At 35.2% G+C, this 26,769-nt stretch overlaps 1 long non-coding RNA gene across 3 annotated transcripts in view; it reads right to left on the minus strand.

Moving 5' to 3' along the window:
• LOC137224728 (uncharacterized) overlaps window positions 1-26,769 on the minus strand; it is a 398,425-nt gene that overhangs the window by 253,653 nt on the left and 118,003 nt on the right. For all 3 annotated transcript variants that reach the window (XR_010943478.1, XR_010943479.1, XR_010943480.1), the window contains one exon: window positions 7,686-7,810. This is a non-coding gene — a long non-coding RNA (uncharacterized lncRNA). The remainder of the gene's footprint in view (window positions 1-7,685; window positions 7,811-26,769) is intronic.

Consider the following 26,769-nt stretch of genomic DNA (forward strand, 5'->3'; position numbering starts at 1 on the left):
CAATATACGTTTATGTGGTCATATTAGTTTATTGTAAAATAAAAAAAGAAGCTACCACTTTTCATTATTTTTTAAATAATCTGTGAGCAATAATTCCTGAGGAAATATGAATACGGGCTTAGTTCATTTACTCTACAAAAAAAGTAAGGCCCAAATTTGGATGTCCTCATCCTTAACCCTGTTTTTCCTCTTTAAGAATAACTTTTTCCTACTTTCTTTATTAATGATTTATTTTTCTTTTTGAAATTTTGACCTAATTTCAGTGTCACGAGGCTATCCTTAGGACTTAATATGTGAATATGTGAGTCAATTCCTGTTGTGTTTTTCTTTACCATGTTTTCATCACCATAGTTTTTCTCCAGACCTCAGTTAATTCACAAATGGATCAGACGCAGGCATTTTCTCACAGGCGTCCTTAACCCCACTTCTTCCATCTCAGTCCATTTGGTCAGACAGCATTGTCACAAACTATGCAATTAAGTCATACTGAACTTTATGCTATTTCTCAACTGACTTTCTTCTTCCAGTACACAAGACAAGACTCATTCTCCCATTGGCTTTAAATCCTACCACAGTACCTCAACACTCCTCCTAATGAATGAATTATTTTTGGTTCATGCATGTTTAGCTGCAAGAACACTTATTTGTTCCTCAATGGCACTGTCAGGAACACTTTCCTCAAACAATTTCTGAACCTGAAAATGAAAATCCTTTCAAGATCATTCCTCTGTATACAACTTTGCCTGTATGATCTTAGCTTCAGTTTCTTTACTGTAAAATGAATAATTATTCCATCTATGAGTTTATGTCTTTTGTGGTCTTTTAAACTTGGCACAAGCTTTATTTGCTAAATGCTATTTTAAATTAATCTTATGAAAACTCAATAAGAAATTCTATTCTGTATAAAGAATAGACTGTTTCATCTCATAATTTATAATCGGCCTCAAATCTTTCAAGTAAAAAAGAATATAAAAATACAGACTTTTCCAAAAGCAAATGTCTCGAGTACCTTTGCATAAGTTCTGTGTGCTCAGTTGCCACTGGCGTGTTTCTAAGGGGAAACTATTCAATTTAAATTTCAAATTAAAACAAGTCAGTGATTTTTGCTAGTAATAATTGATGAGTGATGGACTATTTTATTTTTAAAGAGCCAAAAGGAGAATAATCATCTGATTAGAGAGCATCTTGACAAGAATGTTGGTGGTACGCTGCAATGTGCAAAAAAAGAAAACCTAGACAATTAGTTTTTCTTTTCCTTTCATGGCTACGTGATAAAGATAAATCATGCAATCTTAGCCCAGAGGATACAAGGGAAAAGGTCCTGATCTTTTGGCCGATGAGGAGCTGTATAAGGCTAAAAATATAATAAATAAATTAAAATTCAATGGAGACGATACATTATTATCATAATGGTTTGAATAAATACTTAAAATACATATGCGTGATACAGAGACCTTTTCAGCAGCTAAATGCAAAATGATATTTTTACTTCAAGATAACCTAAGACTAGAAAGCCAGTCCAAAGATGAATTAGTGTTAATATAGGATTAAGGGTAATAAACATCCAGTTCATACTGGGAATATGAGTTAGGTCTGATTAAAGCTAATAAAAAAGAAGGAACAAAAAGTATTCAATTTCAGATATTTGCTATAAAGAGAAGAGCTCCTGCTATATAAGAATTATCTACTTAGATTGTAACATTGCTTAGGTTCAATTATTAATATGACAATAATAATAAAGAGTGGGTGATTTATTAATTTGCATCTCAGCTATATCTCTAATTAACTCAAGTTTTATTATTCAGATAGTGTGTTACTGACCATCCAAGATAGTAAACTTCAATTTATTCATTCATTCAAAAAATCATATTGATTCTTATGCTGTCAGAACTGAATTTTGAAAGATGAAGAAATAAATGAAATAGTTGACCCTTGAACAGCATGGGTTTGAATTGTGTGAGTCCACTAATACAACTGGGCAGGACCCTATTGGGGGGGTCCTTACCAGGACAGCCCCCCCCCCCCGCCACAATGTCCTCTGTCAGTCTCTTGTTTATAGAAAAGCTTTAGTTTCCCAGGTCTCCTTTGAGTCACAAAAGGCTTAAGAGTTAATAATTGGAATAATGTGAACATGTAGTAACCAAAGATAGCAGTTGGACCACGAGAACTGGTAACGATTTAAACAATAGATTAGTCATATAGTAGAGTCACAGAATCTTTAGTTCCTCCCTGAAGGACACAGAGAGTTGTTTTACAGATACTAAAACCCCCACCAGTAGGAAGAAGCTAACTGCATGATGACCACGAACACATAGCTCCCAGACTGGATAGAACCTGAGGACTGTTGATGTTAACCCCTGTAATATCACCCTGTTACTTCACTATCAACCAATCAGAGAATTGTGCATGAGCTGATTACATACCCTGCAACTCTCTTCCTCAGCTTGTCTTTAAAAATTCCCTGAAATCCATCAGGGAGCATTAGCTACCAGGACTCCTTGCTTGGCCTGGCAGTAAACTCAGTCCTTTCCTTCACCTAAACCTGGAGTCAGGAGATGGCTTTGCTGTGCATGGGAGAGCAGACCCAAGTTTGTTTTTGTAACACTAATACACAGCCTTTTTTCAACAAATACCACAGTATTATAAAATCAGAGGTTGGCTGAATCTGTGGATACAGAACTACAGATACAGAGGGTCAACTATAAAGTTACATGCAGATCTTCAATTGCACAGGGATTGGTGCCCCTAATCCATGAATTGTTCAGGAGTCAACTGTACTTATCTATTAATGTGTATGACATTCTGGTAGCAATTACAGGGATATGTGCCCATATGAAATCTTCCAATTTACTAAATCCATGGTGTTATGGGCTGAATTGTGTTCCCCCACAAATCCATATGCTGAAACACTAACTCCCAGTACCTCAGAATGTGACTATTTGGATATGGGACCTTTAATAAAAAGTGATTAAGTTAAAATAAGGCCATTAGAGGGGGCCCTAATCCAATCCATGTGGTTGCCAGAGGGGGGATGGGATGGGTGGAGGAGAGAAATAGGTGAGGGAGAAAAGAGGGACAAACTTTCAGTTACAAAACAAATGAATCAAAGATATGAAATGTACAGTGTGGGGATATAATCAATAATTATGCAATATATTTGCATGGTGACAGATGGTAACTAGACTTATCATGGTGATCATTTTGAAATGTATAGAAATATCAAATCACTACATTGTGTAACAGGAACCAACACAGTGTTGTAGGTCAATTGCACTTCAAAATCAAACAAACAAAACAAACTCATAGAGAAAGAGATGAGATATGTGGTTACCAGGGCTGGAGGGTGGGGAGAGGGGAATTGGATGAAGACAGTCAAAAGGTACAAACTTCCAGTTCTAAGATAAAAATAAGTATTAAGATGTAATGAACAGCATAAGAAATTAATCAATGCTGCTGTACATTATATACAAAAGTTAAGAGAGTAAATCCTAAGAGTTCTCATCACAAGGAAAAAAATATATTTTTTTCTATTTCTTTAATTTTGTATCTATATGAGGCGATGGATATTCACTAAACTTACTGTGATAATCATTAACAACATATATAAATCAAATCATTATGCTGTACACCTTAAACTTATACAGTGCTCTATGTCAATTATACCTCAATAAAACTGGAAAGAAAAAAAAGTAGTTAAAATGAAGCCATTAGAGTGGGCCCTAATCCAATTTGCCTGGTGTTCTTAGGAGAAGAGGAAATGTGGACACACAAGGGAAACCAGGGATGCATGATCACAGAGAAAAGACTATGAGGACATGGTGAGAGGACAGCCATCTCTGCCAAGGAGAGAGGCCTCAAAAGAAACCAAACATGCTGACACCTTGACCTTGGACTTTCTGTCTCAAGAATTGTGAGAAAATTAATTTCTGTTGTTTCAGCCACCCAGTCTGTAGTGTTTTGTTATGGCAGCCCTAGAGAGTAACACACATGGGTAAAACCTTAAAACACTACACAGGAGTTGCTTCAGAAACCTTTCCATTTGTAACATTGCATCGCTATGGTTTAGCTCCAGGAAATGACTGCATGGAAAGATATATGCTCATTTACCTTTGTTTCAGCTCTTCTGGTGACCCATTATCCTACCATAAGGATACGCTACCAGGGAAGGTCCTCCCACCCTGGCTTACCTCTTATCTATCTCTCTGGAAGGCAGCTATGCTCACCTCTATATCACCAACGCGGCCCTGTTCTATCTTTCTGGACACCAGTTTTCTCTCCACAAGTTTGATTCTCTAGGCATCACATAGCATCTCACTGTGCAGCCAAACTTCTATAGATATCACTTTTGAGAACTAATCTTGCTGAACTTCAAATGGCCCCAGTGAGCTACCTATCTACCAGCTGCTTTGTGTTGCCCACGGCCAGGCCTGGGGTGAGGTGGCCCTGCACTGGCAGGATCCTGGGAGTGAGTGGCTCCTGAGATTTTTCCACCTCTCAACCACCGCACTCTGAATTCCAGCCCTGGTGGTGCCAGACCCCTCCTGACCATTCCTTGGCCCGGGTCCTTGGCCTTCCTTCAGAGCATATACAATTTGGTTGTAGGTAAACAGGGTATATTTACAGGAGATTTATCTATCTATCTATCCATCTATCCATCTATATATATATATATATATATATATATTATATATATAAATATATGCCTTGAAAATAAGTGCTAAATCAATGGTATCACTGAGTTCTTCAGGAACCTCGGACAGTTTTCCTTGCCTTGATGCTATAAAAATAGCTTCATAACTTGAGGAGCTTGAAGGATAGGATTTTAACAGTGCTTAGAAGGTGGAATCTTCAGATCAAACAATAGAGATGAATAATAAGCACCATACTATCTAATTCAAAAACTCCAGAGAAAAACCATGGGTCACAAGCCTGCCTCTGCCACCTACCAGGTGTGTAGCACAGAACAAATTACAGCCTCTCTGAACTTCTATTTCCTCGTGGGTTTATTTAGATGATTAGAAATAACCTACATAAAATGACTTACTTTGTGCCAGGCAAATGGCCTGGATTTACTAAATGGTTCTACACTTATTATCCTTGTTTCTTGATTAATGCAAATCTAACCACTATCATCTCAGCAGGCCTCATTTTAGCACTCGCATGACAGACATCAGAAATCAAAATGGACCTTAGCAATGATTTGGTCCAGTCTCCTCATTTTTGCAGAGAAAATGAATGCCCAGAGAAATTAAATGACTTGCCCCAGGTTACAGAACCAGCTGGTGGCAGTCACAGTGTCAGCCACGGAACAGGAGATTTCTTACTCAGGTTCAGAATACTCTTCATTTCAGAGTACTTCCTTAACAGCAGTACACAAACCTTCATAAACATGTATATGTAAATGTATACTAATTACATGTAGGCAGTCAATGAACTGAAATAAATGGAATAATTATTAAATCTAAGTGTTGTGTTCATGCTGCACATTTACACTCGGGACAACTCCAATGTACAAAATAATTGAAGGTTCTTGATTTTCTCTAACAAATCTAATCTTCCTCACAAGCCCTGACCCTGCCAAACAGGGACGGAGTTCATGGTGGGGATATTAACTGGCTAATGAATAGCATCTTAGACTCTGGCTTGAACCTTGTTTCAGGAAAGTGCTTTGTTTTACAGACTGCCATCTGCAAGTCTCAAAATGGCAAGTGGCAATGTTGGGGGGCAGGGACACAAAAGGGCCTCTGCAGAAGTGGAGGGGAGACCTGGAGCTCATGGGGTGACCTCTGGGCATCTGCATCCTCCCAGGTCTTGGCTGTATAATGGATGGTCCATCCCCAGGTTTACTGCACTATGTTCTGAGGTGCAGCATATATTTATGACTTGTTCTGTTGCATTGAGAGCTTGGTTATCCTCCCCTCCGATGTTCAGAAACATCATCCACCTGGTGCCTGATGAGGCTAGTTATGCTGAGGCTTTTGCACCATAGCCACCTTGCCTCTTGCCAGTGTAGCTACACACACGCTTGTCTCCTAGCTCTGGACTCAGCTACCTTCCTGCACCTTCTCTGTGGGGCATGTGGGCACTTCTAAGTCCCATGCATGCCCCAAGAAACAAGGGAAGCTCTGAGCACGGTCTCAGGTCCTCTCTCTGCTAATGTCACCGTATCTTCACTTCTTTTCCTGTGTCGTGGCTGGCCCATGTTGCTACAAATACCACACTGTAAGGTCCCATTTTCAGAGTTCAGAAGAGGAATGGGCAAAACCCCTTCTGATTGGACTTTCCCCTCAATTAACTCCACACCTCTGATGGGGCTTTCAGAAGAGCTGGTGAAAGCTTATGACACTTATGTCTCACTCTTTGCTTTTTTCTCCACCTTGGTATCTTTTTTTTCTGACTTTACTGGATAATAAGGGACTCTCATTACCCTTCCTCTTCAATCTACCCCAAACTCCTCTTCCAACATAGTTTCCTGTGCCTTCTCTGCACTTTGGATAATATTAAATATCTATGATTTGAGTCAGATAGCCTAGTTATTGATATTGGAGTCTCAGCCATCTAGGAACTAGTGTTTAATTCAGACAAATAATATCTATGTCAAAAAATTGCTTAAAACTCTTCAGTGATTTTTCTTTTCACTTGAGTTAAAATACACACCTCCTACCACAACTTGTAGGGCTGGGTCTCCCCCTCCCCTCCCTCTTCCAATCTCATCTCAACCCTCTCCCTCAGGGTACTGCACCCTGACCACACATATCAAATCAAGGAGGCTGATTCCCAAGGGTCTTTTTTCCTCATTTTCTTTTTCTGGATCTTGGCAGACCCAGTTTATTCTTGTCTTGTAGGTCTCAGCCTAAAAACACATCTCCAAAGAGGAATTCCCTGGCCTGCTTATTGAATGATCTTGAAAATGACCATCCAGCCCCTCCAGCCATTAGTTTCTAGCACAGCACCTTGGTTCTATCTCTTATGGAACTTACGACAATTTGAAACTGTTTTGTTTGTTAGTATATTTGTTCACTGTCTGTTTCTCAATAAAAAAGAAAATGCATGGACCAGAAACTGTGCTTATCTTCTTCACCATTTTATGCCTAGAACTAAATAGTGTCTAGAGTATCGTAGGTGCTCAATAAGTAAGGAAAGGATGAATGAATGAATATATGTAGATGTGCTAAGAGTCATCATAAAATTGCCATTGCCTTATGTACCTAGATTATTTATACTTCTGGGAGTATCACAAATTCCATAATTAATATAGAATGATGATACTTAAGAACTGTCAAAAATCTTGTGATGTTTTTACCTAAGGATATAGTAGTCTTCAAAAAACAACTATAGGACATGTATTAAAAAAGAAAGAAAAATCTTTAGGACTTGACTATATATTTTAAACTAGCATCTTGTTATCTAATTATGCATTTGATTACCACAATTTGCAGTATATCCATTCTTCATTGTACTTTCTTTTACATAAAACGTCTGTTATCTCTGTTGCACAAATCTTCTGGACATTCTCTTAATAAATGATAGTTAATAAAATGTTCTGTCTCTCATCTATATAAACACATACATATGCACACACATTTATGGCATTTTTACTAAAAAAATAAATTTATACTGAAATGGCATAAAGACTGATTATTCTATCCAGGTATATTGGCACTATAATAGAAGATAATTGCTACCTGATGCTGTTGGTATCTTGTAATGAATCACATAGAAGCAATTCTCCTTTCAGGTAAAGCTGCAGAAGAATGACTGAATAATGGCTGTTTCTTCATTATCTCCTTTTTCTACTTTTCTTCTTTTTCTAGGACAAAAATAGAAAACATGTTATTAAAAGACCAATTATATTACTCAGTTGAAATATATATAAAGATAAACTCACAAGAAGCAAGATTAATGGAATTTTGTCATTAGGCTTGCACTGTAATTTTCATTTAATTGTCCCTTATTCAGATTTAAATCTTTGTTTTTCTCCTATAGCTCAATTACCTACTTAGAAAGTCATTTTACTCTATATCAGAAACTATTATTTCTGTAGGGTTTTTCTTTTAATTAACCATTGCTTTATGTGGGTTCTAGATTTTTAGTTTGAATCTTGAAACACTAGATTTTACAAGTATTGGGTTGCATTGGAAGTTAACGATTTTAATCACTCAGTTATATTTTAATTTTTTCAGTGTTTAAATTTCTATGGTGTTTTTCTCTGCCTGTATTCTCCCTTCCCCTCTTAAAACAAAATCCCAGTTTAATCTTTGCTCTCACATGGTTCAACAGAACTGATATTTTACCAAGAAAAAAATAACAATATTGAGACAAACTTGTCCTATACTGTAACAATATATATTCGTTAAGGAAAATGTATCATCTTTGCTTTTTATTTCTAGGTGTCTTATAGCTTATTCATTTCCCACAACCTTGTTTGAAAACAGAACATGCAGATATTAAATTTTTTATTATAAATATCACTAATTTTATTTTCTTTCCAAACCATACTGATTAAAAACAGAACTTCGTTCTTTATTCCCTTTCAAAGTGTATAAACACATTTATTTTATAAATAACACATGGAGTATTAATTTCTTCACAAACTCCCATGGTCAATTTAACCATAAGATGAGTCATATTACCTATCTTCCATGAATGTATGAACTATGGTATTTATAGGCTAATTCTCTGTGTTTTATTTGTGTCTCGTTGTACATTATAAACTTGGTACATTTGTGAAAAATAGCTTTTACTGATTTTTTCTTCATTATTTCTTTACTTCCAGTAAAAAATTGACACAATACAAAAATAGGTAAAACTCAGAGTAGATTGCTTTGTACTTGGAAGATTTTCTTTAGGAAGATTTTCTTTAAAACAAGTTAAAATTCCTGAAAATACTAAAGCTCTAATGCTATATGCTAGGATATTAGTAAAATTCCATATTTTATAAAAGTTTTCACATGATTGAGAAAAATCTTAAATCATATCAAGAACACATGAACTAATTTTGCTCACTGAGTAATTGAGACATTGACTAGTGAGGTTAGATTTACCTTTTTATTCTCAAATAATCTCTATATGGGATTGGTAAAAATCTGATTATATTTTATTCTTCTCTAATTTTTTTCCCTCCTCCTCCTCTTTCTTTCTTTTATTCTTCCCATCCTTCTCTTTGTCTTCTTCCCCCCACTTTTTCTTTACACTATTTACAATGAGGAAGACAGCACCTCTATACCCTCTCAGTGTTTGACGATACACCTTGACAATCACCTACACTATTACTCTTCATCACTAGAGTAAGGAGTAATCCCTGTTGGGTTACTCATTATTGCTCTAGTGCTCTGTATACAGAGTTTGTTTGTTTGCTCCATTTAGCTATGTTTTACTTACATAAAATTAATGACATATTTAAATAATTTAAATGGATTTAGTTGTATTTATGTCCCCAAATTTTGGATTTTTTATTGCTATTTTGGATGGGATCATATGAAATTGGTAAAGCAAATTTTATAAAGATAGGTTACAAAAGTTGTAAATTATCATTGAAAAATTAAATTAATACAGGGGTGTATAAAGAAAAAAAAGTCAAAGTTCTTCCCTTATTATCTTTAACTTTTCTCCCAGAGGGCAATGCTGAGAAGGGTATGCTTCCATAAGAATTGTTATTTGAATATACAGAGATGCATCCATACAACTATAAACACAAAAATATACATTTTGAAGCAAAAACTGGGTCAAAGAACACATATTGTTCTAAAACTAGATTTTTTAAATGAATAATTTTCATGGATATCTATACTCTTAAATTATTTTAAAATTAAATTCTTGGAACAAGTCTATAATATAGGTAAAGCAAGTAATAAAGATAGTATGTCAATATTATGTCAACTCATACTATTGACATTATATGCATTTTATTTTTAAATATAGAATGGAGAAGAAAAAGAAAAACAGAAGCCTAAGACTATTAAACAACATTAAATTGCAATTAGGCAGTTTACTTAAAATCTAAGTTTTGTGACTTAGTTTCTTCACTTGACAAATATGGGATAAAGGTGGGAACATACTGGTCTAGCTGATGTCTGATGAACTGTACTAATAGCACTCCATAGTTCTGTAATAATGGGTATACACTCAATAGTAGTAGTCATGATAGCAATAGTAGAATAAGTAAACTGTACTGTACTTTATTAAAATATCATTTATATTTTATTGTTTTACTCTCTAACACCATATACAAAAATAAACTCAAAATGAGTTAAAGACCTAAATATAGGACACTATAAAACTCTTAGAGGAAAACACAGGCAGAACACTCTGACATATATCACAGCAATATCTTTTAAATCCATCTCCTAGAGTAATAGAAATAAAAGCAAAAATAAACAAATGGGACCTAATTAAACTCAAAAGTTTTTGCACAGCAAAGAAAAGCATAAACAAAACAAAAAGACAACTCACAGAATGGAAGAAAATATTTGCAAATGATGCGACTGACAAGGAATTAATCTCCAAAATTTACGAACAGCTCATGTAGCTCAATATCAAGAAAACAAACAACCCAATCAAAAAATGGGCCAAAGACCTAAATAGACATTTCTCCAAAGACATACAGATGGCCAAGAGGCACATGAAAAGATGCTCAACCTTGTTAATTATTAGAGAAATGTAAATCAAAACTACAATGAGATATCACCTCACACCAGTCAGAATGGCCATCATCAAAAAATCTACAAACAATAAATGCTGGAAAGAATGTGGAGAAAAGGGACCCCTCCTACACTGTTGGTGGGAATGTAATTGATACAGCCACTATGAAGAACAGTATGGAGGTTCCTTAAAAAACTAAGAATAGAGCTACCATATGATCCAGCAATCCTACTCCTGGGCATATATCTGGAGAAAACAATCATTTGAAAGGATACATGCACCTCAATGTTCACTGCAGTGACATTTACAATAGCCAAGACATGGAAGCAACCTAAATATCCATTGACAGATGAATGGATAAAGATGAGGTACATATCAATATATACAATGGAATATTATTCAGCCATTAAAAAGAATTAAATAATGCCATTTGCAGCAACATGAATGGACCTGAAGGTTATCATACTAAGTGAAGTAAATCAGATAGAGAAAGACAAATATCATATTATATTGCTTATATGTGGAATCTAAAACAAAAAGATACAAATGAACTTATTTACAAAACAGACTCACAAACTTAGAAAACAAATTTATGGTTACCAAAGGGAAAAGGTTGGGGAGAGGGATAAATTGGGAGTTTGGGATTGACAAAACTATATTTAAAATAGATAACCAACAAGGACAGACTGCACTGCACAGGGAACTCTGCTCAATATTCTGTAATAACCTAAACAGGAAAAGAATTTGAAAAAGAATAGATACATGCATATGTACAACTGAATCACTTTGCTGTATATCTGAAACTAACACAACATTGTAAATCAGTTGGAGCCCTATATAAAATTTAAAAAATTGTAAATATATCATTTAAACTGCTGCTACCCAAGTCAGCAGTATTCTAAATAGAATTGAACTTTGTCTTTCATGTAACATTCTAAGCTGGTACAGTGACTCTCATCATCAAAGCTGTCAGAGATCTAGGCTCCTGTTTTGTTGCTCTGCCATCCTCAACAGGCAGCTTCCATCTCATGGTCCAAGAAGGCTGTTCTGCCTCCTGTTGCCATGGCCACATTCTAGCCAGCCAGGTGAATAAAACAGGAAATGGAATGCTGTCCCCCTCCCTTTAAAAGCACTGCCCAGAAGTTGCATACACTTCTATCTACTCCATTAGCCAGAACTTTATCATATGGTCACACCTATCTTCAGGCAAAGATAGAATATGAAGTATTTCTCTGTGTTTAGCAAAAACTTCTATTGCATAAAAAAAGTTGTGGCTAGATATTGGGGACAAGTTACATTTTTCTCACATATAAACAGCTTATAAAGGATTTTAAAATGCATTATTGTATTTGATAAAGAGATACCATAAGTAACCAGTAATGGATACCTTTTAATACTCATGAAATCTATTATTTATAAAGAAAAATGATGTGTCTAAGAGGTTCTTGTATTAAATATCAGTTTATTCTCTTTCACCCTGTCAATATATCTTTGTCTCACAAATTTCCTGTGACTATTAAATGCATTATTATATGTGAAGCCTGTAAAAAATGCCTTGACTCTGAGTGCTGTCTGCAATTATTATTATTTGAAAAGAACCTATTTTTTTCTCAGTTTGTAGACAAATTCAAATGTACAGTTAGCAAATTGGTACTTTCCAGTCAAAAAGTATACATAAAAATAATTTTCTTCTAACAATGAAAAGGACAATGCCCTGATTCTATTGGTGCAAAATATCGTTTATGATAGGTAAGGATAGAGAACATATATTTTGAAATGATATGTTCACATCTTCAGGGAAACAGCTTGTTTCCTTATTTAAAACCATGACTATGACTATTAATGAGTAGACAGCACAAAATAAAGGCTCAGAAGTTTTTAGAAAGAGGTATGTAATTAATGTACATAAAATTTGTCTTTATAGAGAAAAAGTGCATATTAAGTAAATCTAATCAAACACAAGCACAGCTAAATTGTCTTACACTTGCCTAAGACAGGCACACACCTGCTTAACAGAAGGAATAAAATGTCTTGTCCCTAAGAAACTACTGCAGTTAATCATGTATAATATTTTTTTAATTTAATTTAATTAATTTATTTTTTTATACAGCAGGTTCTTATTAGTTAACTATTTTATACATATTAGTGACTATTTTATTTTTGAACAATTTCTTTTATCCAAATCCAGAGCAGCACCTAATTAGAATATAGAACATAGTGATACCATAGACTATTACATTTGAAATGGTTACATCTGATCCTTATCTCAACTTTTATGTTCATATAGCTGCTTAATAATGTAGATATTTAATAAATATATTTAAATTTTATTCTGAAATAATACTTTATGTAATGGACTAAATAAAGCCAATAATGCCCCAAAGAAAATTGTATAGTGTAAAATAGAATGAAGGTCAGTTCATTTATCTATAAGTTTTACTTTAAATTATACATATGAATTTTTATAAATCCCTGATGTTACAAGTCTAAACGTCTCATGTGTTCTGTACATTAATGAGTGTAAATTGTTTTCATCTCAAACTAATGGGAATTAAAACCTTAATAATGTTTTCATCAATACATCACACTTTTCCCATCCTAGTTTAAGATTCTTTCCTAAATTTTGTCAATCTTAATCCAATTTGGAATTATTAAATAAAAATAACATGCTAAGTAAATCTGTTTGTTATGCAGTGCACTTTTAATCTAATAGTATTGCATCTTAACAGAACACATGACACCATTCTAGTGTTTCAAATTCCAAATTATACTTAATAAAATTTTATAACAGAAATGCTGAGAATAAAGAAAAATTAAGTGAATACTGATATTAGAAATAATAGGAATAAAAATGGATCAACTTCCTACAAGCAATTTATATCTAGGTTTCAAAAACTTTAAAAAGGATATTTTATTTGACCCAAGACCTCTACATTTAGGAATCTATATTATAAAAATAATCAGAGACATTGACAATGATATATGTTCAAGGTCAGTTACCTACTAGAAATTATAATAAATAAAATAACATTTTATGTATTTATAATACATATGCTTTATGTATAGTTATATATTAATATTATATAGTATATAAAAGTTGAAAATAGTTTATATATCCCAAAATAGGGACTTTCTACTACAACAGTATGATGAAATATTCAGCAACCACTCAATAATGGTGAATTTGAAGAAATTTCACTGACTTATGAAAATGTTCATGAAATAAAGTTAAGTGACAAAACTGTAAATATTTCCCTATTTTTAATATATTCATACATTTTTATCTGCATATGTTTTTCAGTTATGGTTGTCTATAACAAATCTTTTTCTCTGAAGCCTAGGGCTCCTCAAGCAAATGTCATGTTATAATGAAATTTTTTTGGTCTCCAGTCAACAAGAGAAATTCAAGCCCAGAAGACTTAGATATTAAGTTGGTTTAAGGAATTTGGTTACCATATAACCAGCTGAATTTAAAGACCAGCATAAGTTTAGAAAGGTTAAGTGTGTGATTGGGTTTTAGTTTTACGTTTGAGGAGGCCTGGGGGATTATTTTGCTCTGGAATCCATAGCTCCTGGACCAACTTTGATATGATCAGGAAGTGTATTTCCTATTGCCTTACCACTCTTGGCCAGTGTAAGAACTAGACCCAGCTGTCTCCATAAAACTGAAGGCCCCCTGACCAACTTTCTCTGACAGTCAAAAGTAAAAGGATCTGCACTGACCACTGGACTCAAGACACCACTTTCATATCTAGACCTGCTGATATAAATGTGGCTCCTCCTTTGGTCAAACAAGACAGAAAATTGTTGGGTTCCCTCTACTCACTCTTCTATGCCATTAGTAAAGCGTCCTGGAATAGTAGGAAATTGCAATTACTAACTCTCTTTGACTAGATATCTTGGTCAGTTTGATTTACTGCTACCAAATACCATAGAGTGAGTGGCTTAAACAACAGACATTTATTTCTCACAGTTCTGGAGGCTGGGAAGTCCAAGATCAGGGTGCCAGCATGGACAGGTTCTTAGTGAGGGCTCTCTTCCTGCGTTGTAGACAGCCCCCTTCTCACTGTGCCCTCACTTGGCAGAGAGACAGACAGCTATAGTCTCTTCCTCTTCTTATAAGGATACTAACTCTATCATGGGGGCCCTACCCTTATGACCTCATCTAAACCTAATTACTTCCCAAAGCCCCACCTCTAAATACCATCACATCACGGGTTAGGGCTTCAACATATGAATTTTGTGGGGAGGGAGGGGAACACAAACAGTCCATAAGACTAGAAATCTTCTTTATTTTCCCCTCAGAAGAAAGCTGGGAGCTGTCAGTGAAGCTTATATATATTTTAGCAATAGACTTTTGAGTTCATTGTAAAGGCTTAGGAATTTCGAGAAAAAGAATCTGCTAGTGACTGCACTTCTGCACCTAGAAATCATGCACTTAATCATATAATACATATACACATATAGATGGATATAGAAGTAATGGAAATAAATCACCAACATGTCTCTTGGAAGTGGGATTGTAAGTAAAGAATTCCCCTCTTATGCTTAAAAATATTATTCTGTTATTTTTTTTGCAAAAACTTAATCATAAAATATATGTAGTTCTAAAGATCTGGTGTCTAGTACAGCCATCAAAGGCTGAAGATTTGGACCTAAGTCTATGGTAAAAGCAACCATGTTAAAGAAGTGATCCATTAAATAGATTATAATCCTATTGTTTCTTTGTATCTCAGGTTTTATGTGAAAACATATCAAAGAATGCACTAATTTATATCATGTTAATGCTAATTCAACTCAGAATTCTGTCTCTGACAGTGGTAATGAGTGTCACTTCCCACATTATTATAGTACCTCTAGCTTCACTTTTTTAGACAAAGTCCAATTGAAGTAAGACACATTAAAAGATGTTAGATGTGTCCATGGTGTTTACCTGTCATTGAATCATTACCTGAGTATTGAATCTTCAATTCAATTTTATTCCATATTTAAATATAAAGGCTTAAATTTACTTGCAGTATGTTCAGATATATAAAGAAAAACATTTCTTTATTATGTCTTTAAGTTATTTGATCTTCCTCTTGAACCTCCTGAACTTTGGGAGAGGGGAAAAGTCTTATTCAGTAAATCACATACACTTAGCTCAATGTGGTAATGGAAAGTCACTTTAAGCAAAATGCTCAATTTTCTCTTTTCACTTCTTTCCTCCTTTTCTTACCCAAGATGGCGTTTGACTTATAAGAGGGACATTGTACTAGTGGAGAAAAGTTTCTGCTGTTGCTGTTAATCATTGTGGCATTTTCTGGTCACTTTAGCCACCTCTCTCCTAGTATTTATCCAGTCACCCTGTCTGATGAGTGCTCACCTTGTTGCTCCAGTATAATGTATGGACTAGCCCGCCTCTCTAGAATTTGACAGAGCCTTCAGCACTCATAGGTGACAATCCTCTCTAATGCTCTACCACACCTTCTGTCTAGACCCTGGCCAAGAGGTCCTCTCCTCAGCCTCTCCAGTGTCTTTGGAAGGCTCCAACTGCTTCTTGTGCATCCCATCCCCAAGGAGCCTGGGAGAACCTCCAAGTCCCATCATACAAGACAGGAACAAGAGGCAGTTTTATGACAGTTAAACAGTAAACCTTCCTTTCCTTAATTATACTGAGATGCCAGGTTTACTTGCTATGGAGTTGCTCTCCAAGTTCATGCAAAGGTATGGCTGGGGGGGTAAGAATTGGGGGAAAAAACAAGCTAACATTAAAGGAAATGTGTCCAAATCTTAAGTCTTCTACTAATACTTACACTAATCTAATACTAATACTAATCTTATATTAATCTAATGAGCAAAAGTCTCTTTCCTTTTTTGTTTCTTTCAACTCCTTTTTCTTATGCCTTCCTTCCTCTAGGCTAAAACCCCCAAAAAGTGAAGATCAGAAACTACTGGTCTTATTCTCTGCCTCTCTTTTGGATTTATTCTTCCTATTACTATAATTTTTCAGTACCTGAAGGAGCCAGAATCTCTTTTTTGATGTTTGTTTTATGCCATATCCCACTACTGTTTTCTTCCCCCGGCTCTGGTCCTACTCTAGACTCCTGTACCTCAATGCACGGTAGCACTATCCATCAACTAGGCATGCCAGAAATCTAGGAAGCATCCTCGACACCTCTTTATTCTTCATTCCCTACATCCAACTCTACCAAGTAATTTTGACTCTTCATTTTAAGTCTCTCTCAGTATTATCCACGTCTCCATTTCTACTGCCCTCAATATCCAGCTCTGTGTAATAATAATCTCCTTCCCCCAGCATTATTGAAGTAGTCTCCTAATTGTTCTCACATCTACTTTTTTTGCCTGCCACAAATTAATTTTGTATTCTGCATCTAGAGTGTTCTTTAAAAACCTCCTGCTGTATGAGACTTTCCATACCTAACTCCTGTCTCATCTTCTCATTTTCCCTCCTCACTCTCTGTGCTGCCCCATATTGACTTTCTTTTCCCCTCCTTGTTCTCAGGGTTTCAGGGACTAGAATGGTTTCCTTCATTGTTCCTGACTCACTCTCATTCTTCAGATCTGAACTCAAATAGAATTTCTCCAAGGAAACCTTCCTTGAATTTATTAGGCTAGATCAGGTACTCTTACAGATCACTCTAACTTTTCTTCAGTGCAAAATAGAGGTTATAATTATGCAATTTTTTCTTTGATGTCTGTCTCCTGTACTGTCTTTATTACTATATCTTTACTAGTCCTAGCATCCTACTAGAGTGATTGGATATGGTGGGTGTTAAATAACTATTTGTTAAATAAATCAAGTGATATTGACATGATTTTAAATTTGATTGGATATAGAATATAAAAAATATGGAGAAGTCAGAGATGATTGTAAGTAATAGAAGGCTTGTATGCATGATGTTCCTTTGTCATACATTAAATCCTTTGCTTTCCCAGTCATAAATATTAGAGAAAAGGGTACACTTCTTAAAATAATTTTATTTTGATCTTCACTGAGTTACAATTGGCATTTTATGAGATATTTTGAGGTTTATCATGAACTTTGTAGATTTTTTGATGATGGCCATTCTGATCTGTGTGAGATGATACCTCACTGTAGCTGTGATCTGCATTTGTCTAATAATTAGTGATGCTGAGCATCTCTTCATGTGCCTCTTGGCCATCTGTATGCCTTCTTTGGAGAAATGTCTATTTAGGTCTTCTGCTCATTTTTTGATTGGGTTGTTTGTTGTTTTGATATTAAGCTGCATGAGCTGTTTGCATATTTTGGAGATTAATCCTTTGTCAGTTTCTTTGTTTGCAAATATTTTCTCCCATTCTGAGGATTGTCTTTTCATCTCATTTATGGTTTTCTTTGCTGTGCAAAAGCTTTCCAGTTTAATTATGTCCAATTTGTTTATTTTTTTCCTTTTTATTTATTTATTTTATTGATTTTTTTATACAGCAGGTTCTTATTAGTTATCTATTTTATACATATTAGTGTACATATGTCAATCTCAATCTCCCAGTTCATCCCACCACCACCACCCCCTTCCCCTGCTTCCCCCTTGGTGTCCATATGTTTGTTCATTTGTTTATTTTTGTTTTTATTTTCATTACTTTAGGAGGTGGTCAATGTTCATTGCAGCACAATTTACAATAGCCAGGACATGGAAGCCACCTAAATGTCCATCAACAGATGAATGGATAAAAAAGATGCAGTACATATATACAGTGGAATATTAGCCATAAAAAGGAACAAAACTGGGTCATTTATAGAGATGTGGATGGACCTAGAGTCTGTCATACAGAGTGAAGTAAGTCAGAAAGAGAAAAACAAATATCGTATATTAACACATATGTGGAATCTAGAAAAATGGTACAAATGAACCTATTTGCAGGGCAGGAATAGAGACGCAGACATAGAGAATGGATGTGTAGACATGGGAGAGTGGGGTGGGATGAAGTGGGAGATTGGGATTTACATATATACACCACCATGTGTAAAACAGATAGCTAGTGGGAACGTGCTGTAAAGCGCAGGGAGCTAAGCTCGGTGCTCTGTGGTGACCTAGATGGGTGGGATGGGGAGGGGAGGGAGGTCCATGAGGGAGGGGATATGTGTATACATATAGCCGATTCACTTCATTGTACACCAGAAACTAACACAACATTGTAAAGCCACTATACCCCAATTTACAAAAAAGTACTTGAAGAAGTATTCAAATTATTATAGCAAATCCCAATTAAGATAGATTTGACAGTTGCTAATAAACTCTTCTTTGCTTACTTTCCCCAAATTTTATGATAAATTGGCACTTTTTAAATGGTGAGACTGGGAAAAGACTGAGTGGGTAAAAATTATTTTTGTAAATGACTTTAGGATTTTATTACTAAATCATTTTCAATTTTATAAGAATTTGTTAGCCTTAATTTGGTCTGAGATTAAAATACACAATAAATGATTTTTCAGACATTCCCAAGTAACTGCAATCCACATTTATTTGTATTTTTAGTGATACTAAAATGTTAGTCTGCTAATTTTAAAAAAAGTATAGTATTTTTTTAAGCTCTAAGAAGGCAAAGATCATGTCACTCAGCATAAATTTCAGTTTTATCACTACTTAAAACATATGATTTTAAAACTTTCCCAATTACTATTAACATTTATATTTAGAATAGTAAAATCTGCCTGAACCAACTTGGTAGTATTTTTATAATTTTAGACACACACACACACACACACCTCCCCAAAATAAACAGATTAGATAATATTAAAATTGACCTGGGTACATTTTTCAGTTTCCAAATTACATTCTGATGAACTTTTTTTTCCTATGGGTGCTCTCATTTATATATTTTAAAGGGTTACACATAACTCTCTCATAAGTAACGATATGAAGTTTGTCTTCTTAGGCAAAAAAAAGTGTTTTTCCCATTAAAATCAAACCAAAAAACAGATGCACCACTGCCTGTTTCACAGCCACAGCCAATCTGAAATGGCTGATGCTAGCTCAGGGAAGTCATAAAGAGATCAAATGACTTCCAGACCAATGGAAAGCCCTACTGTCTAAATGATTTTCAGGCCAATTTGAAGACGTAATTAGACTTACTGGAAGCTTGTGTGAATAATGCTGCAAGTACGATTATGAACTGCCCGGACATATTGCTTTCAATATAGAAGATCTTGTCTGCTTATACTGATGGCATATATGTAAAACCCAAGATCTTGATATTAGAATGGGTAAAATGATGGCAACATCATGATATATCAAAAATTGTGGTTCAATCCTGGAATTAGTTGTCATTATGTAAAAAGCCAGCTATCAGTCAATTGAAATAAACTCAAGCTCTCCTCCTATCTGTCTTTAGCACTCAGCTTTTCTTGTTCTAAATGTAGACAAGTGACTGTAAATCAAAGGAGTTTACAGATAATAATAGAAAAGGCTTCTAAGAACTGAAATCAATAAACAAATGGCAATGGCAGGATACTGTAATGTAATTAAGGGATGTTGTGTGGATGTCTCTGAAGTGTCTATAAATGAATGTGACTTCAGTACTGCTGCCAAATGAGTCCAATGTCCCACAAATGAACTGAAAACCGAGTGCATGGAATACTGTCTGTAGGGTCACTTTAAGATGACTGCCATGCTGTATTACTGTGATGATTTGCAGGAAATAGCATGGCACATATACATACACCAAGACACTGTATTTAAGCCTTATCTTATTCTAATGAAAAATGTGTTCACCATTCATGAGAGTGCATATGTCACCAGAGTTGGTATTCAGCATGACTGAAAAAAATTGAAAGGACGTTTTACTCCGAGTATTACTAGAAGCTGATTCTGACAATATTAAAAATATTTATTATAAAGTTGTAACAATGAAGAAAGCAAAAACAATATGGAATGCAACTTCAGTTTCTATTAACTTCAAACATGGAATCATAGTTAGTGTTTTATTCAGTACGTAGTTATTTTCTGGGGAAGATTTTGTTTGGTTTTTTTTTAACAGAAAGCTTGTAAATGTTAACCATGATCTGGCAGTTCCAATAAACTGGTATATTATTTTTTATGATCCTTACACAAACTCCTATTTGATTAGTGCTTACTAGGTGCCAGGTACTGATTTACAAATATTGATTCATTTAATACTCAAAACAACCCTGTGACATAGGTAGATCAGCCCCATTAACAGCTGATGAAACTAAGACACAGAGAGGCTAAGTAATGAGCCTGGGGTCACAGAACTAGTGAGTGAAGGAACCCAATTTAAACCCAGGAAGTCTGCTTTAGAGTCCTGGCTTTGAATGTTGACCTGCAACATATATATATATATATATATATATATATATATACACACACACAGACAAACACACACATATATATATACACGCAATGAGAATCACTGCAGAGTTTTTTTAATGTTTTAGTTCACAGCTTCCACCCTCACAGATTTTGACTTAGTGAATCTGGGACCCGGCCCAGGTGTCTCCATTTCTAATAAGATTTTATAGTTGTTTTTTTGGCCACTCTTGGAAACATATTAATTTAGAGGTACCTGGTTATAGAACAAGATTAGATTCCTTATTCTTGTTCCATTCTATGTTCAACCACAGTAATTTCTGTAACTAACTGACGAAAGCTACACCAGCATTCATTCTGCTCCTAAAAAGAGCAAGTTCAGAAACAAAAAGTGCATATGGCTCATGCTGCCATTTTTAATTGTCACTGAGGTCTGACCCTTCACAGATCAAATGCTTTTAGGGATATTATTTATTAATCTAGAGTAATTAGTAAGCCAAAAACTATATAAATTTTTATTAACAGAAATAGTCATGAGCATCTTTCCTTAATACGACTGAGACACATTCATCAACAGTAATTTCTGTAACTAACTGACGAAAGCTACACCAGCACTCATTCTGGTCCTAAAAAGCGCAAGTTCAGAGACAAAAAGTGCATATGGCTCATGCTGCCTTTTTAAATTACCACTGAGGTCTGACCCTTCACAGATCAAGCACTTTTAGGGATATTATTTATTAATCTAAAGTAATTAGTGAGCCAAAATTTATATAAATTTTTGTTAACAGAAATAGTCATGAGCATCTTTCCTTAATATGACTGAGACACATGCTTCCTGAGTCTTTGTATTCTCTTATATTAAACTTTTTTTTCACTTCATCCATGATGATATAGGCTGAAAATTTCTTTTTGTTTTTCATATGAATACTCCCTACTAGCACTACAATAGTTAATTGAGTGTTTCCATTTTATAAAATATCTTTGAGTGTAATGACTGCAAGTACTTTGTTGAATATTCATTAACTATCCTTTTCTCACAGGGCATATAAATCCTCTGCAATGCAATACATATACACTTTAAAATTTGACATAAAATACTCATATTTCTAAGATAAAGGAGTTTTTCTTCTGTAAGCACTCTCTCAAATCATATATAATCAGGAACATTGGCAACACTGCTGCTATGAGAAGGACCGAGAGAACATCAAGAAATCCAAATGAATTCAAACCCATTAAATGTAATGGTGTGGTAAATCTCAATGTACCATCTGCTGTAGAACACTGATACACTATTGGAATTCCACATCTTATTTACATAACAGATAAGAATGTGCTAGGAGATTTATATGGTGATATAACCTGGAGACAAAACTAAGTTTTTCCTGTATTCACATCTGGGGATATCCACATGTGTATAAAATTTAATCTATTTCTGGTTAGCTATTCTACAGTAAAATTTGAAATGCCACCTTATCCAAATGTTATCAGCAATACTGTCAGTAAAAACTAAATAATCAATAAAAAAGAGTTCTTATACAATGCTGTGTAAAATGTGAAATTTACCCAAAGAATTCCATCTCTTCTACACAGAAACTGAAGGAATATTGAAGGAATAGGACTGTAAGACTATGGTAGATGTCTAATATATCTGTGCTTACATTTAACAAATAAATTGGTAGTAATCCTTTCTGAGAGATGTTTGACTCATATTTACTCAAAAACACTTTAGAAATTAGGGTAGTAATTAAAATTACATTAAATTTATAGAAGTATTAATAATTAGTTGCAAACACTTTGAAATCTCCAATATTTAAGTCAGTCAGTTCCTAAACACTAAAACAAATTTTGAAAGAAACATAAAATCAAATTTTAAAGTGGAATACTCTCTTGTCCTGGAATTCAAATCAATATCCTCCTTTTCTTTATTTTTACTTAAGGATTTCCCTCAAATATACATGAATCACAAAGTCTGTAGATGTTTTCATGAAGCATATCTGATACATAATTATAGGACCACATTATCTATGTCTGTATGTGTCTTTTTTAGCAGCTGAAATTAGTCAGCTAGGTATTTTATGAATTATTCTTACTTTCGTCTGCATTCTTTCAAATGTTTTTTTAATTTAAAGGAGGTAAACAGGAAATTGATACTTTTCAGTATTGTATCTCAAAGCTCATGAGACACCACATTTCTTCTAGATCCTCTCCTGTGACTTTCCTCACCAGCAATGTTGAATAATTAAGCACTTTTGCATTTACATTCGGCAACCAGGATTTAATTAAACACAGTTCCCATCGCTTCAACTGCTCTTACCAAACCTCCAGAAGTTGAAGAGTGCTGCTGTTGACAATGGCAGTCCACCAAGTGGAAAATTATGCAAAGAAAATTGAGAAAGTAGGAAAAATGCCAGGCCTGGTGCCTTAGGGAAAGTAGAGAATATGAAAGTAAATACAGTACAGAGTATTTTGGTTATTGCTGTTGGCACTCTTCTTGATTATGTAATTGACTTTGTAAATTGATATATTACATGTTTATTACTTACTATCAAATCATAGGAATAGGAAACAATTTTGTTCTTGAAAGAATGATTGCCCATTACAAAAGTCCCATCAAGAATGTATTTGGCTACGTAATTGACCATGGTGGTACACTGAGCTAATTTCAACATAAGCTTTGTAAAGCAATATTTATCTGTGATTACCAATAGCTAGAGTCAATTTTTTAAATTATATTCACATATTTCATATCATACACAGGCCCATTTCTTTTTCATACAGTTAGAATTTTGCTAACAGGGACAATTAATTAGTATATAAGCAGAATCTTGATTCACATTGTGAATAGTGTGAAACCATGGTATTCTACTGATGTATCATATGTTAACTTAAAAATTAGTTTAACTTCATCATTTAACAAACTTCTAGAAAAACTTTAATTACTGGTCACAGATGTGTTTCTAATTCTTGCAATATTTATTAGGTACCTATTGTGTGCACCTATGTTGCAAAATACACAATGACACAAAAGTGAAGATAGTCTTTGCCCTCAATTTGACCCTTAATTTAAATGTGTTTAATCAATAAACAGTGTATAGTGTGTTGAATGATGAGCCTCTGACCCAAAATATATCCATGTCCTAAAATCTGTAATTATGATATTATTTAGAAAAAGGCTTTGTAGATGAAGGTTTCTAATATGAGATCATCCTGGATTTGGGTGGGCCCTAAACCCAATGAAAAGTCCTTATAAGAGAAGACGTGGAGTCTTTTAAGAAGATACTGAATCCTTAGAAGAGAAGACACAAACATTATGCTAAGGGAAATAAACCAGACACAGAAAGACAAATACTATATGATTTCACTTACATGTGGAATCTAAAATAGTCAAACTCATAGAAACAAAGAAGAGAAGGGTGATTGCCAAAGGCAATGGGGAGGGGGAAATGGAGAAGTGATGGCCAAAGGGTACAAAGTTTCAGTTATGCAAGACAAGTAAGTTTTGGAAACATACTATTCAGCGTAATGCTTATAGCTAACAATACTGTATTGTATATAGTTTTTAAATAGATCTTTATTGGAGTATAATTGCATCACAATACTGTGTTAGTTTCTGTTTCACAACAAAGCAAATCAGCCACATGCATACACATGTCCCCATATCCCCTCCCTCTTGAGCCTCCCTCCCATCCTCCCTATCCCACTCCTCTAGGTCATCACAAAGCACTAAGCCGCTCTCTCTGTGCTATGCTGCTTCTTCCCACCAGCCAACTATTTTACATTCAGTAGTATACATATGTCGATGCTACTCTCTCTTCGCCCCAGCTTACCCCTCCCACCCTATGTCCTCAAGTCCGTTTTCTATGTCTACCTCTTTATTCCTGCCCTGCAACTAGGTTCATCAGTACAATTTTTTTTTTTAAGATTCCATATATATGTGTTAGCATACAGTATTTGTTTTTCTCTTTCTGACTTACTTCACTCTATATGACAGACTAGGTCCATCCACCTCACTAAAAATAACTCAATTTTGTTTCTCTTTATGGCTGAGTAATATTCCATTGTATATATGTGCCACATATTCTTTATCCATTCATCTGTCATTGGACATTTAGGTTGGTTCCATGCCCTGGCTATTGTAAATAGTGCTGCCATGAACATTGTGGTACATGTCTCTTTTTGAATTATGGTTTTCTCAGGGTATATGCCCAGGAGTGGGACTGCTGGGTCATATGGTAGTTCTACTTTTAGATTTTTAAGGAACCTCCATACTGTTTTCCATAGTGGTTGTATCAGCTTACATTCCCACCAATAGTGCAGGAGGGTTCCCTTTTTACCACATATTTTCCAGCATTTATTGTTTCTAGATTTTTTGATAATGGCCATTCTGAACAGCACATATCTCAGTGTAGTTTTGATTTTCATTTTTCTAATAATTAGTGATGTTGAGCATCATTTCATGTGTTTCTTGGCCATCTGTAAGTCTTCCTTGGTGAAATGTCTATTTAGGTCTTCCACCCTTTTTTTTTTTTTTTTTTTCGGTACGTGGGTCTCTCACTGCTGTGGCCTCTCCCGTTGCGGAGCACAGGCTCCAGGTGCGCAGGCTCAGCGGCCATGGCTCACAGGCCCAGCCACTCTGCGGCATGTGGGATCCTCCCGGACTAGGGCGCGAACCTGTGTCCCCTGCATCGGCAGGCGGACTCTCAACCACTGCGCCACCAGGGAAGCCCCTTCCACCCATTTTTAAATGGATTGTTTGTTTTTTTGATATTGAGCTCCATGAGCTGTTTGTATATTTTGGAGATTAATCCTATGTCTGTTGATTCATTTGCAAATATTTTCTCCCATTCTGAGGGTTGTCTTTTTCTCTTGTTTATGGTTTCCTTTGCTGTCCAAAAGCTTTTAAGTTTAGGGATTCCCTGGTGGCTCAGTGGTTAAGAATCTGCCTCCCAGTGCAGGAGACACAGGTTGGAGCCCTGGTCCAGGGAGACCCCACATGCCACAGAGCAACTAAGCACATGTGCCACAACTACTGATCCTGCACTCTAGAGCCTGCGAGCCACAACTACTGCAGCCTGTGTGCCTAGAGCCCACGCTCTGCAATAAGGGAAGCCACTGCAATGAGAAGCCTGTGCACCACAACGAAGAGTAGCCCCTGCTCGTCGCAACTAGAGAAAGCCTGCATGCAGCAGCGAAGACCCAATGAGGTCAAAAATAAATAAATAAATAAATAAATAAATATATTTTTTTAAAAAAAGTTTTTAAGTTTAATTAAGCCCTGTTTGTTTTTGTTTTTATTTCTGTTACTCTAGGAGGTGGGTCAAAATGATCTTGCTGTGGCTTATGTCAAAGACTGTTTTTCCTATGTTTTCCTGTAAGAGTTTTATATTGTCTCATCTTACATTTAAGTCTTTAATCCATTTGGAGTTTATTTTTGTGTGTGGTGTTAGGTAGTGTTCTAATTTCATTCTTTTACATGCAGCTGTCCAGTTTTCCCCGCACCACTTATTGAAGAGGCTGTCTTTTCTCCACTGTATGTTCTTGCCTCCTGTGTCGTAAATTAGGTGATCATATGTGGGTGGGTTTATCTCTGGGCATTTTATCCTGTACCATTGATCTATATTTCTGTTTTTGTGCCTGTACCATACTGTTTTGATTACTGTAGCTTTGTGGTATAGTTTGAAGTTGTGGAGCCTGATTCCTCCAACTTTGTTTTTCTTTCCCAAGATTGCTTTGGCTCTTCGGGGTCTTTTGTGTTTCCGTAAGAATTTAAAAATTTTTTGTTTTAATTCTGTGAAGAATGCCATTGGTAGTTTGATAGGGATTTCATTGAATCTGTAAA

This window comes from Pseudorca crassidens, chromosome 5 (genome assembly GCF_039906515.1).
Source record: "Pseudorca crassidens isolate mPseCra1 chromosome 5, mPseCra1.hap1, whole genome shotgun sequence".
Taxonomy (NCBI): domain Eukaryota; kingdom Metazoa; phylum Chordata; class Mammalia; order Artiodactyla; family Delphinidae; genus Pseudorca; species Pseudorca crassidens.